The sequence below is a fragment of the Bombina bombina genome, chromosome 3, assembly GCF_027579735.1.
Source record: "Bombina bombina isolate aBomBom1 chromosome 3, aBomBom1.pri, whole genome shotgun sequence".
NCBI classification, from domain to species: domain Eukaryota; kingdom Metazoa; phylum Chordata; class Amphibia; order Anura; family Bombinatoridae; genus Bombina; species Bombina bombina.
Window position 1 is genome coordinate 958,721,440 of NC_069501.1, and position 15,244 is coordinate 958,736,683.

Below are 15,244 nucleotides of genomic sequence, written 5' to 3' on the forward strand. Positions count from 1 at the left end.
AAAGTCTCCAAACAATCCTTTTAGGATCAACCTCCCGGAAACCCCACAGCTCAAGGAATTAACAATGGATGAGCCTCACAATTCCTGTTGAGCGACAGATAAAACCGAGACATCTTAAGTAAGGGCAGCTCCATCAAAAAAACAGAGACAAACGCATTCTCCAGAGCCCCAAAACATGGGAGCAGGTGAATAACAGTTGGAGGAATAAAAAGGCTGTAAATGCCCGAACAGATGACCCCCCAATAAGCCCCAAGAAGGGGAAAAAAGAAGCCTAAGACACATCCACCCCTAAGGAATAGTTATCATCATCAAGGCCTCAAAAAATACATTCAATAAGAATACCATAGAAGAGATAAAAATCGCCCCAACCTAGTACCCCAGATGTCCAAGGAGTCATCTAAATCTCCAGTCCCACTGGCCAAAGGACCTCCAGAACCCCCAGAGTAATCTTTAGCAGAATCCGCTTCTGGAACCCCACCAACAATCAGGAAAAGGACAATGAGGACTGAGTACAATCCCTCTGATGCCCCACCCAAAAGAAAAAATGAGAACCAGCCTGATGTCTAGGAACGAAAGGCCTCCTCTACCATGCTTTAGCCCTGCAAGGGGCAGAGCCTCAAAAATGTTTTGAAAACTCATAGATGATCCTCTCCACAGAAAACTTTAGTAAAGGCGAAAGCTTTATTCGATCCGAAAAGAAACCATAGTATAACGAACTCCTCATCCGAGTGAGCAACTCACCACCAGACCAGGACAGCCAGTTATACCAGCACCATTTGGATTATATAGGCCTTAAGGAACAGAAAATAGTGGCCGACTGGGACCAGCCTGCTACATAGGGCACTCAGAACTGACCCAGACCACAGAAAAATCGAAACCCCAATAGGAATCGACAAAAGGAACTATAGACATAATGTACTAACACCTTAACATATGTCAAAAGATATATAGATTTTGCGCTAGTGGGTATAAGCTCCTTTCACTATTAGAAGCTTCCTCTATGCTTCTCAGGGGAAATTGTAAGAAGAGTAGTTTATAGGAAAGGGCGCTCTAAATAGAGCTAATACCTTAGAGATTTTTAAAATATGAAAATATAAAAAAACAGAATTTATGTTTACCTGATAAATTACTTTCTCCAACGGTGTGTCCGGTCCACGGCGTCATCCTTACTTGTGGGATATTCTCCTCCCCAACAGGAAATGGCAAAGAGCCCAGCAAAGCTGGTCACATGATCCCTCCTAGGCTCCGCCTACCCCAGTCATTCGACCGACGTTAAGGAGAAATATTTGCATAGGAGAAACCATATGGTACCGTGGTGACTGTAGTTAAAGAAAATAAATTATCAGACCTGATTAAAAAAACCAGGGCGGGCCGTGGACCGGACACACCGTTGGAGAAAGTAATTTATCAGGTAAACATAAATTCTGTTTTCTCCAACATAGGTGTGTCCGGTCCACGGCGTCATCCTTACTTGTGGGAACCAATACCAAAGCTTTAGGACACGGATGAAGGGAGGGAGCAAATCAGGTCACCTAAATGGAAGGCACCACGGCTTGCAAAACCTTTCTCCCAAAAATAGCCTCAGAAGAAGCAAAAGTATCAAACTTGTAAAATTTGGTAAAAGTGTGCAGTGAAGACCAAGTCGCTGCCCTACATATCTGATCAACAGAAGCCTCGTTCTTGAAGGCCCATGTGGAAGCCACAGCCCTAGTGGAATGAGCCGTGATTCTTTCGGGAGGCTGCCGTCCGGCAGTCTCGTAAGCCAATCTGATGATGCTTTTAATCCAAAAAGAGAGAGAGGTAGACGTTGCTTTTTGACCTCTCCTTTTACCGGAATAAACAACAAACAAGGAAGATGTTTGTCTAAAATCCTTTGTAGCATCTAAATAGAATTTTAGAGCGCGAACAACATCCAGATTGTGCAACAAACGTTCCTTCTTTGACACTGGTTTCGGACACAGAGAAGGTACGATAATCTCCTGGTTAATGTTTTTGTTAGAAACAACTTTTGGAAGAAAACCAGGTTTAGTACGTAAAACCACCTTATCTGCATGGAACACCAGATAAGGAGGAGAACACTGCAGAGCAGATAATTCTGAAACTCTTCTAGCAGAAGAAATCGCAACTAAAAACAAAACTTTCCAAGATAATAACTTAATATCAACGGAATGTAGGGGTTCAAACGGAACCCCCTGAAGAACTGAAAGAACTAAGTTGAGACTCCAAGGAGGAGTCAAAGGTTTGTAAACAGGCTTAATTCTAACCAGAGCCTGAACAAAGGCTTGAACATCTGGCACAGCTGCCAGCTTTTTGTGAAGTAACACAGACAAGGCAGAAATCTGTCCCTTCAGGGAACTAGCAGATAAACCTTTTTCCAATCCTTCTTGAAGGAAGGATAGAATCTTAGGAATCTTAACCTTGTCCCAAGGGAATCCTTTAGATTCACACCAACAGATATATTTTTTCCAAATTTTGTGGTAAATCTTTCTAGTTACAGGCTTTCTGGCCTGAACAAGAGTATCGATAACAGAATCTGAGAACCCTCGCTTCGATAAGATCAAGCGTTCAATCTCCAAGCAGTCAGCTGGAGTGAAACCAGATTCGGATGTTCGAACGGACCCTGAACAAGAAGGTCTCGTCTCACAGGTAGCTTCCAAGGTGGAGCCGATGACATATTCACCAGATCTGCATACCAAGTCCTGCGTGGCCACGCAGGAGCTATCAAGATCACCGACGCCCTCTCCTGATTGATCCTGGCTACCAGCCTGGGGATGAGAGGAAATGGCGGGAACACATAAGCTAGTTTGAAGGTCCAAGGTGCCACTAGTGCATCCACTAGAGCCGCCTTGGGATCCCTGGATCTGGACCCGTAGCAAGGAACTTTGAAGTTCTGACGAGAGGCCATCAGATCCATGTCTGGAATGCCCCACAGCTGAGTGACTTGGGCAAAGATTTCCGGATGGAGTTCCCACTCCCCCGGATGCAATGTCTGACGACTCAGAAAATCCGCTTCCCAATTTTCCACTCCTGGGATGTGGATAGCAGACAGGTGGCAGGAGTGAGACTCCGCCCATAGAATGATTTTGGTCACTTCTTCCATCGCTAGGGAACTCCTTGTTCCCCCCTGATGGTTGATGTACGCAACAGTTGTCATGTTGTCTGATTGAAACCGTATGAACTTGGCCCTCGCTAGCTGAGGCCAAGCCTTGAGAGCATTGAATATCGCTCTCAGTTCCAGAATATTTATCGGTAGAAGAGATTCTTCCCGAGACCAAAGACCCTGAGCTTTCAGGGATCCCCAGACCGCGCCCCAGCCCATCAGACTGGCGTCGGTCGTGACGATGACCCACTCCGGTCTGCGGAATGTCATCCCTTGTGACAGGTTGTCCAGGGACAGCCACCAACGGAGTGAGTCTCTGGTCCTCTGATTTACTTGTATCTTCGGAGACAAGTCTGTATAGTCCCCATTCCACTGACTGAGCATGCACAGTTGTAATGGTCTTAGATGAATGCGCGCAAAAGGAACTATGTCCATTGCCGCTACCATCAAACCGATCACTTCCATGCACCGCGCTATGGAAGGAAGAGGAACGGAATGAAGTATCCGACAAGAGTCTAGAAGTTTTGTTTTTCTGGCCTCTGTCAGAAAAATCCTCATTTCTAAGGAGTCTATTATTGTTCCCAAGAAGGGAACCCTTGTTGACGGAGATAGAGAACTCTTTTCCACGTTCACTTTCCATCCGTGAGATCTGAGAAAGGCCAGGACAATGTCCGTGTGAGCCTTTGCTTGAGGAAGGGACGACGCTTGAATCAGAATGTCGTCCAAGTAAGGTACTACAGCAATGCCCCTTGGTCTTAGCACAGCTAGAAGGGACCCTAGTACCTTTGTGAAAATCCTTGGAGCAGTGGCTAATCCGAAAGGAAGCGCCACGAACTGGTAATGCTTGTCCAGGAATGCGAACCTTAGGAACCGATGATGTTCCTTGTGGATAGGAATATGTAGATACGCATCCTTTAAATCCACCGTGGTCATGAATTGACCTTCCTGGATGGAAGGAAGAATAGTTCGAATGGTTTCCATCTTGAACGATGGAACCTTGAGAAACTTGTTTAAGATCTTGAGATCTAAGATTGGTCTGAACGTTCCCTCTTTTTTGGGAACTATGAACAGATTGGAGTAGAACCCCATCCCTTGTTCTCTTAATGGAACAGGATGAATCACTCCCATTTTTAACAGGTCTTCTACACAATGTAAGAATGCCTGTCTTTTTATGTGGTCTGAAGACAACTGAGACCTGTGGAACCTCCCCCTTGGGGGAAGCCCCTTGAATTCCAGAAGATAACCTTGGGAGACTATTTCTAGCGCCCAAGGATCCAGAACATCTCTTGCCCAAGCCTGAGCGAAGAGAGAGAGTCTGCCCCCCACCAGATCCGGTCCCGGATCGGGGGCCAACATTTCATGCTGTCTTGGTAGCAGTGGCAGGTTTCTTGGCCTGCTTTCCCTTGTTCCAGCCTTGCATTGGTCTCCAAGCTGGCTTGGCTTGAGAAGTATTACCCTCTCGCTTAGAGGACGTAGCACTTTGGGCTGGTCCGTTTCTCCGAAAGGGACGAAAATTAGGTTTATTTTTTGCCTTGAAAGGCCGATCCTGAGGAAGGGCGTGGCCCTTACCCCCAGTGATATCAGAGATAATCTCTTTCAAGTCAGGGCCAAACAGCGTTTTCCCCTTGAAAGGAATGTTAAGTAGCTTGTTCTTGGAAGACGCATCAGCTGACCAAGATTTCAACCAAAGCGCTCTGCGCGCCACAATAGCAAACCCTGAATTCTTAGCCGCTAACCTAGCCAATTGCAAAGTGGCGTCTAGGGTGAAAGAATTAGCCAATTTGAGAGCATTGATTCTGTCCATAATCTCCTCATAAGGGGGAGAATCACTATCGACCGCCTTTATCAGCTCATCGAACCAGAAACATGCGGCTGTAGCTACAGGGACAATGCATGAAATAGGTTGTAGAAGGTAACCCTGCTGAACAAACATCTTTTTAAATAAACCTTCTAATTTCTTATCCATAGGATCTTTAAAAGCACAACTATCCTCTATGGGTATAGTGGTGCGTTTGTTTAAAGTGGAAACCGCTCCCTCGACCTTGGGGACTGTCTGCATAAGTCCTTTCTGGGGTCGACCATAGGAAACAATTTTTTAAATATGGGGGGAGGGACGAAAGGAATACCGGGCCTTTCCCATTCTTTATTAACAATGTCCGCCACCCGCTTGGGTATAGGAAAAGCTTCTGGGAGTCCCGGGACCTCTAGGAACTTGTACATTTTACATAGTTTCTCTGGGATGACCAACTTGTCACAATCATCCAGAGTGGATAATACCTCCTTGAGCAGAATGCGGAGATGTTCCAATTTAAATTTAAACGTAATCACATCAGGTTCAGCTTGTTGAGAAATGTTCCCTGAATCAGTAATTTCTCCCTCAGACAAAACCTCCCTGGCCCCATCAGACTGGGTTAGGGGCCCTTCAGAACCATTATTATCAGCGTCGTCATGCTCTTCAGTATCTAAAACAGAGCAGTCACGCTTACGCTGGTAAGTGTTCATTTTGGCTAAAATGTTTTTGACAGAATTATCCATTACAGCCGTTAATTGTTGCATAGTAAGGAGTATTGGCGCGCTAGATGTACTAGGGGCCTCCTGAGTGGGCAAGACTCGTGTAGACGAAGGAGGGAATGATGCAGTACCATGCTTACTCCCCTCACTTGAGGAATCATCTTGGGCATCATTGTCATTGTCACATAAATCACATTTATTTAAATGAATAGGAATCCTGGCTTCCCCACATTCAGAACACAGTCTATCTGGTAGTTCAGACATGTTAAACAGGCATAAACTTGATAACAAAGTACAAAAAACGTTTTAAAATAAAACCGTTACTGTCACTTTAAATTTTAAACTGAACACACTTTATTACTGCAATTGCGAAAAAACATGAAGGAATTGTTCAAAATTCACCAAATTTTCACCACAGTGTCTTAAAGCCTTAAAAGTATTGCACACCAAATTTGGAAGCTTTAACCCTTAAAATAACGGAACCGGAGCCGTTTTTAACTTTAACCCCTTTACAGTCCCTGGTATCTGCTTTGCTGAGACCCAACCAAGCCCAAAGGGGAATACGATACCAAATGACGCCTTCAGAAAGTCTTTTCTAAGTATCAGAGCTCCTCTCACATGCGACTGCATGTCATGCCTCTCAAAAACAAGTGCGCAACACCGGCGCGAAAATGAGGCTCTGCCTATGATTTGGGAAAGCCCCTAAATAATAAGGAGTCTAAAACAGTGCCTGCCGATATTATTATATCAAAATACCCAGATAAAATGATTCCTCAAGGCTAAATATGTGTTAATAATGAATCGATTTAGCCCAGAAAAAGTCTACAGTCTTAATAAGCCCTTGTGAAGCCCTTATTTACGATCTTTATAAACATGGCTTACCGGATCCCATAGGGAAAATGACAGCTTCCAGCATTACATCGTCTTGTTAGAATGTGTCATACTTCTTGACTGTAGCTTAAGTTTATAAAATATTTTTTTTTTAAGGTACTATGTATCTATATCAAATGCAGTAAGGTAAGCAGGTGTGTAGATCTAACCTAATAAGGTTAGATCTACACACCTGCTTACCTTACCGCATTTGATATAGGTACATAGTACCTTAAAAAAATAAAATAAAAAAATAAAATAAAAATATCTTCTATAAACTTAGGCTGCAGCCAAGAAACTTTCTTATAAAACATCATAGACTCTCATATTGGGTATTATCTAAGGGTTACCTCAAGATGGACTTTTAATCACGTTTTGGAAAAACTGACTTTTTTATACATACTCCATAAACTTCATTTGAAAATTGTAATTGTGTTTATACAATTTTAATTCAGGTATATAGTCCTAAACTCCTGATTAGATCAACAGCCTATGATATAACTGTCGGTTTTAAAATTGCTTTTTCGAAAATTGCTGTATTGAAATTTGTCAAATATTGCGGTATTGAAATTAGTCAAATATTGATACTGCTACACAAGAAATCAATATTAGATCAATTTAAGATTATTGAGATTACAAGGTTGGCCAACCTATCAGATTCATTTGTACATAAGAATCTCAAACTCACATGTTTTTAAAAAAACTTTTGTTTTTACTAAAATAAAACAAATTTTTATTCTGTACAAAATCTTGGTCATAGATTTCTATTTACATTTTTTTTATATATATTTTTATATTTTCATATTTTAAAAATCTCCATGAGGTATTAGCTCTATTTAGAGCGCCCTTTCCTATAAACTACTCTACTAACACCTTAACATGCAACTTCAGCGGGAGTGCCCAAGCGACCACAAAATCGCTAGTATCAAATTCCAGAAAAGAAATGTTTCCCAAAGGACAAATTATAACAGACATGAGTTTTTCAAAAGAAATAAAATACATCTTAACCAGATCAAAGAAAAAGAGGGCAGCACCCGCAGGAATGGGCACACTAACAGGACCAAACAATCAGAGACCCCATTCTCCCGAAGCTCAGAACTGGAATAAGATACCCAAAAAAGAAAGTAAATTGGAGACGACAAGGAGATTAACTTCATCCCCCCACATCTAACCAAGCTTGCTGTCTGAAACAGAAGACCGAGGATCCCTCAACCCATTAGGATTGGGATCCTCCAGCACTGCCAAAACATGCCACAGAAGGACACGAAGGCGCGCCAGTCAATAACGAAAAGCAAGACTTACTTCCGCAGGGGCAACCGATGACCCCGACCCAGAGGGTTGGGCCCCTGAAGCTTCAGAGGAAACCACTTCCCCAGATGGCTGATCTGACCCAGACGATCCCACGCCTGACGAGCCCTGATTAACAGAACACAGACAGTATCTCATCAACACCTCCCTCCCAGGAAGTTGTAAATGCGCAAACGCCATAGATATGGCCATGCGGAACCGTGCCGTAACCTCTGGAGGAAACAAGCCACCTTCCGGAAAAGGGATAACGGCATTAGAGACACCTGCTTGCGTAGCTAAGGAAGGTTTTAGGGCACGCGCCTCACGGGATGTGGGATCCCCAGGGGCGGATGGCTCGGCGGACTCCAAGTTTCCTGTTGCGGGAGAAGCGCACTATAAAGCGGCATTTGGAACATAACTGAAGGGCATGGATTACCCGGGCAATCTCGTACTCTTCCCAAGAAGTAGAATCTGAATCAGAGACATCCGTTTCTAAAAAATCAGAATCCTCCATAACTTGGATAGAAATTATGGATAGAAGAGAAAAAACACAATTTATGCTTACCTGATAAATTTATTTCTCTTGTGGTGTATCCAGTCCACGGATCATCCATTACTTGTGGGATATTCTCCTTCCCAACAGGAAGTTGCAAGAGGACACCCACAGCAGAGCTTCCCCTAACTGCCATATCCAGTCATTCGACCGAAACAAGCCGAGAAAGGAGAAACCATAGAGTGCAGTGGTGACTGTAGTTTAATCTAAAATTTTGACCTGCCTTAAAATGACAGGGCGGGCCGTGGACTGGATACACCACAAGAGAAATAAATTTATCAGGTAAGCATAAATTGTGTTTTCTCTTGTAAGGTGTATCCAGTCCACGGATCATCCATTACTTGTGGGATACCAATACCAAAGCTAAAGTACACGGATGAAGGGAGGGACAAGGCAGGTACTTAAACGGAAGGTACCACTGCCTGTAAAACCTTTCTCCAAAAATAGCCTCTGAAGAAGCAAAAGTATCAAATTTTTAGAATTTGGGAAAAGTATGAAGCGAAGACCAAGTCGCCGCCTTGCAAATCTGTTCAACAGAAGCCTCATTTTTAAAGGCCCAAGTGGAAGCCACAGCTCTAGTAGAATGAGCTGTAATCCTTTCAGGAGGCTGCTGTCCAGCAGTCTCATAGGCTAAGCGGATTATGCTTCTTAGCCAAAAAGAAAGAGAGGTTGCCGAAGCCTTTTGACCTCTTCTCTGTCCAGAGTAAACAACAAACAAAGCAGATGTTTGACGAAAATCTTTAGTAGCTTGTAAGTAAAACTTTAAAGCACGAACCACGTCCAGATTATGTAAGAGACGTTCCTTCTTTGAAGAAGGATTAGGACACAATGATGGAACAATCTCTTGATTTATATTCTTAGTAGATACCACCTTAGGCAAAAACCCAGGTTTTGTACGCAGAACTACCTTATCTGCATGGAAGATCAGATAAGGAGAATCACATTGTAAAGCAGATAACTCAGAGACTCTACGAGCCGAGGAAATAGCCATCAAAAAAATAACTTTCCAAGATAAAAGCTTGATATCTATGGAATGAAGAGGTTCAAACGGAACCCCTTGAAGAACTTTAAGAACCAAATTTAAGCTCCATGGGGGAGCAACAGGTTTAAACACAGGCTTGATTCTAACCAACGCCTGAACGTCTGGAACATCCGCCAGACGCTTGTGCAAAAGAATAGACAGTGCAGAGATCTGTCCCTTCAAAGAACTAGCTGATAATCTTTTCTCCAAACCCTCTTGGAGAAAAGATAATATCCTGGGAATCCTGACCTTACTCCATGAGTAGCACTTGGATTCACACCAATAAAGATATTTACGCCATATCTTATGGTAGATCTTCCTGGTAACAGGCTTTCGTGCCTGTATTAAGGTATCAATGACAGACTCGGAGAAGCCACGATTTGATAAAATCAAGCGTTCAATCTCCATGCAGTCAGTCTCACAGAAATTAGATTTGGATGATTGAAAGGACCTTGAAGTAGAAGGTCTCGTCTCAGAGGCAGAGTCCAAGGTGGAAAGAATGACATGTCCACTAGGTCTGCATACCAGGTCCTGCGTGGCCACGCAGGCGCTATCAAAATCACCGATGCTCTCTCCTACTTGATTTTGGCAATCAGTCAAGGGAGCAGGGGAAACGGTGCAAACATGTAAGCCAGGCTGAAAGACCAAGGCGCTGCTAGAGCATCAGCGTCGCTTCCGGGTCCCTGGACCTGGATCCGTAATAAGGAAGCTTGGCGTTCTGGCGAGACGCCATGAGATCCAGTTCTGGTTTGCCCCAACGATGAATCAATTGAGCAAACACCTCCGGATGGAGTTCCCACTCCCCCGGATGAAAAGTCTGACGACTTAGAAAATCCGCCTCCCAGTTCTCTACACCTGGGATATGGATCGCTGATAGGTAGCAAGAGTGTTTCTCTGCCCAGCAAATTATTTTGGAGACTTCTAACATCGCTAAGGAACTCCTTGTTCCCCCTTGATGGTTGATGTAAGCCAGTCGTGATGTTGTCCGACTGAAATCTGATGTACCTCAGGGTTGTTAACTGAGGCCAAGCCTGAAGAGCATTGAATATTGCCCTCAATTCCAGAATATTTATTGGGAGGAGTTTCTCCTCCTGAGTCCACGATCCCTGAGCCTTCAGGGAGTTCCAGACTGCACCCCAACCTAGAAGGCTGGCATCTGTTGTTACAATTGTCCAATCTGGCCTGCGAAAGGTCATACCCTTGGACAGGTATACCCGAGACAACCACCAGAGAAGAGAATCTCTGGTCTCTTGATCCAGATTTAGCAGAGGGGACAAATCTGTGTAATCCCCATTCCACTGATTCAGCATGCATAGTTGCAGCGGTCTGAGATGTAGGCGCGCAAACGGAACCATGTCCATTGCCGCTACCATTAAGCCGATTACCTCCATGCACTGAGCCACCGAAGGGCACGGAATAGAATGGAGAACACGGCAAGAATTTAGAAGTTTTGATAACCTGGACTCCGTCAGGTAAATTTTCATTTCTACAGAATCTATCAGAGTCCCTAGGAAGGAGACTCTTGTGAGTGAGGACAGAGAACTCTTTTCCTCGTTCACTTTCCACCCATGCGACCTCAGAAATGCCAGAACTATGTCCGTATGGGACTTGGCAATTTGGAAATTTGACGCCTGTATCAGGATGTCGTCTAGATAAGGGGCCACTGCTATGCCCTGCGGCCTTAGGACTGCCAGAAGCGACCCCAGAACCTTTGTAAAAATTCTTGGGGCTGTAGCTAACTCGAAGGGAAGAGCCACAAACTGGTAATGCCTGTCCAGAAAGGCAAACCTTAGGAACCGATGATGATCTTTGTGTATCGGAATGTGAAGGTAAGCATCCTTTAGATCCACCGTAGTCATATATTGACCCTCCTGGATCATAGGTAGGATGGTCCGAATAGTTTCCATTTTGAATGATGGAACTCTGAGGAATTTGTTTAAGATCTTTAGATCCAAGATTGGTCTGAAGGTTCCCTCTTTTTTTGGGAACCACAAACAGATTTGAGTAAAATCCCTGTCCCTGTTCCTCCTTTGGAACTGGATGGATCACTCCCATAACTAGGAGGTCTTGCACACAGTGTAAGAATGCCTCTTTCTTTATCTGGTTGACAGATAATTGTGAAAGGTGAAATCTCCCTTGTGGAGGAGAAGCCTTGAAGTCCAGAAGATACCCCTGAGATATAATCTCCAACGCCCAGGGATCTTGCCCACGCCTGGGCGAAAAGAGAAAGTCTGCCCCCTACTAGATCCATTACCGGATAGGGGGCCATTCCTTCATGCTGTCTTAGAGGCAGCAGCAGGCTTTTTGGCCTGCTTGCCTTTGTTCCAGGACTGGTTAGGTTTCCAGGCCGTCTTGGACTGAGCAAAAGTTCCCTCTTGTTTTGTAGCAGAGGAAGTTGATGCTGCACTTGCCTTGAAGTTTCAAAAGGCACGAAAATTAGACTGCTTGGCCCTTGATTTAGACCTGTCCTGAGGAAGGGCATGACCTTTACCTCCAGTAATGTCAGCAATAATTTCCTTCAAACCAGGCCCGAATAGGGTCTGCCCCTTGAAGGGAATGTTAAGTAGTTTAGACTTTGAAGTCACGTCAGCTGACCAAGATTTAAGCCATAGCGCCCTACGCGCCTGGATGGCAAATCCAGAATTCTTAGCCGTTAGTTTAGTCAAATGAACAATGGCATCAGAAACAAAAGAATTAGCTAGCTTAAGTGCTCTAAGCTTGTTAAGTATGTCCTCCAATGGAGTCGTTGTCTGTAAAGCCTCTTCCAGAGACTCAAACCAGAACGCCGCAGCAGTAGTGACAGGAGCAATGCATGCAAGGGGCTGCAGGATAAAACCTTGTTGAATAAACATTTTCTTAAGGTAACCCTCTAATTTTTTATCCATAGGATCTGAAAAAGCACAACTGTCCTCGACAGGGATAGTAGTACGCTTTGCTAAAGTAGAAACTGCTCCCTCCACCTTAGGGACCGTCTGCCATAAGTCCCGTGTGGTGCTGTCTATGGGAAACATTTTTCTAAAAATAGGAGGGGGGGGGGGGAAACGGCACACCGGGTCTATCCCACTCTTTATTAATAATTTCTGTAAACCTTTTAGGTATTGGAAATACCTCAGTACACACCAGCACTGCAAAGTATTTATCTCTGGCACTGCAATTGTGTGTCAGTCATTCAGAGCAGCTAAAACCTCCCTAAGCAAAACACAGAGGTTTCCCTGAGTCAGAGATATCACCCACAGACTGAAGCTCTCCTTCCTCAGCTTATGCATATTGTGAGGCAGTATCAGACATGGCTCTTAAAGCGTCTGTATGCTCTGTATTACGCCTAACACCAGAGCTATCACGCTTTCCTCTAAATTCAGGCAGTCTGGCTAATACCGCTGACAGTGTATTATCCATGACTGCCGCCATGTCTTGTAAAGTAATCGCTATGGGCGTCCTTGATGTACTTGGCGCCATTTGAGCGTGAGTCCCTTGAGCGGGAGTCAAAGGGTCTGACACGTGGGGAGAGTTAGTCGGCATAACTTCCCCCTCGTCAGAATCCTCTGGTGATAATTTTTTTAAAGACAAAAGCTGATCTTTATTGTTTAAAGTGAAATCAATACATTTAGTACACATTCTCATATGGGGTTCCACCATGGCTTTTAAACATAATGAACAAGGAGTTTCCTCTATGTCAGACATGTTTGTACAGACTAGCAATGAGACTAGCAAGCTTGGAAAACACTTTAAATCAAGTTAACAAGCAAATATAAAAAACGGTACTGTGCCTTTAAGAGAAACAAATTTTGTCAAAATTTGAAAAACAATGAAAAAAGGCAGTAAATCAAACGAAATTTTTACAGTGTATGTAATAGGTTAGCAGAGCATTGCACCCACTTGCAAATGGATGATTAACTCCTTAATGCAAAAAACGGATCAAAAAAAAACGAAATAAACGTTTTTTAAACAGTCACAACAACTGCCACAGCTCAGCTGTGGCCCTACCTTCCTCAATAAAGGACTTTTGAAGCCTTTAGAGCCCTTCAGAGATGTCCTATAGCATGCAGGGGACTGCTGAGGGAAGCTGAATGTCTCTGTCTGTAATTTTAACTGCGCAAAAAAGCGCTTAAATAGGCCCCTCCCACTCATACTACAACAGTGGAAAGCCTCAGGTAACTGTTTCTAGGCAAAAATCAAGCCAGCCATGTGGAAAAAAACTAGGCCCCAATAAGTTTTATCACCAAAGCATATATAAAAACGATTAAACATACCAGCAAACGTTTTATATTGCCATATTATCAGAGTATATATCTCTGGTAGTAAGCCTGATACAAGTCGCTATTAAATCACTGTTTTTAGGCTTAACTTACATTAATCAGGTACCAGCAGCATTTTCTAGTCCCTAGAAAAACTTAAAAATGCACATACCTCAATAGCAGGATAACCTGCACGCCATTCTCCCTCTGAAGTTACCTCACTCCTCAGACATATGTGAGAACAGCAGTGGATCTTAGTTACAAGCTGCTAAGATCATAGAAAAACGCAGGCAGATTCTTCTTCTAAATACTGCCTGAGATAAAATAGTACAACTCCAGTACTATTTGAAAATAACAAACTTTTGATTGAAGAAAAAACTAACTATATTTTACCACTCTCCTCTTACTACCTCCATCTTTGTTGAGAGTTGCAAGAGAATGACTGGATATGGCAGTTAGGGGAGGAGCTATATAGCAGCTCTGCTGTGGGTGTCCTCTTGCAACTTCCTGTTGGGAAGGAGAATATCCCACAAGTAATGGATGATCCGTGGACTGGATACACCTTACAAGAGAAAACAAACAAAAAAACTGCACCTTACACCCCCAATGGCTGGGGCACTCCCCACCTCCTGTGACCCAGACAACTAGCGAAACACTCTCTCCGTCGCCATGTGGTCAGGAATACGGAAATGGAGAGCAGAACGTGACCACGCCTAGTCACAAGGTACACCGTGCAGGCCAGAGAAAAGCGTGCCAAGGCCACAAGAGCCACGCAGTCTGACAAAAAAAGGCCGTTATGTTCAGATATAGCAATGAGCCCAAGCGTTACTACACATTAGCAGACAGAATCACTTAACAAACAAAGTTCCCCCTGTTCAATAACCCCCATCAGGAGATATTAACCCTTGATTCCATAAAGATAAAGGAGTCCCACTGAGACCCTGACTTCTTCGTATACATTACATTCACACATCAAAGTAAAATGAAACAATGTTACCGGAATCTACACCGTGGAACAGGAACACAGCCCTTCAAGTATGACAGATAGTAGCCTTGCTTCTGACATGGGCTTGAGTGAAAAAAGCAGGCAACGAAACTCGTCAATGCCGATTGCTAGGGAGCTGTTAACATGAGTCGGGATGGTTTCGCAGAAAGACTCTCCCTGCATCTCCGGAATCTAACATTCATCCATGCTCTCACTGAGAGGCTGACAGGATTATTTAAAACAACAGTCCTATTTTGAAGAGTACTACCCTTCTTAAAAGACTATCTTTATTCTTCCAAGACTTCTCTGCCAACCTCCTATGACAAAAGGCAAAGAATGACTGGGGGATGAGGGAAGTGGGGGAGGTATTTAGGCCTTTGGCTGGGGTGTCTTTGCCTCCTCCTGGTGGCCAGGTTCTGAATTCCCAAAAGTAATGAATGCAGCTGTGGACTCTCCCCGTTTAAGAAGAAAACGGCCTTATCTGCATGAAAAATCAGATAAGGGGGGCTCACATTGCAAAGCAAAGATCTCAGAAACTCTGTACGCAGAGGCAAGAGCCAATAAAAAGAGAACCTTCGAAGATAACAATTTAATATCAACGGAATGCAGAGGCTCAAACGGAGCCTGTTGCAAAACACGAAGAACAAGAATTAGTCTCCAATGAGGAGCCACAGATCTAAAC

General features: G+C 43.8%; 1 protein-coding gene and 1 non-coding gene across 2 annotated transcripts in view; both read right to left on the reverse strand.

Moving 5' to 3' along the window:
- The window catches only part of ZC3H13 (zinc finger CCCH-type containing 13), a gene marked incomplete in the record, with an annotated part of 366,958 nt that overhangs the window by 4,221 nt on the left and 347,493 nt on the right, over positions 1-15,244 (reverse strand).
- Positions 597-710, reverse strand: LOC128655107 (U5 spliceosomal RNA). Its single transcript, XR_008401663.1, has one exon. It is a non-coding gene; the product is annotated as a U5 spliceosomal RNA (small nuclear RNA).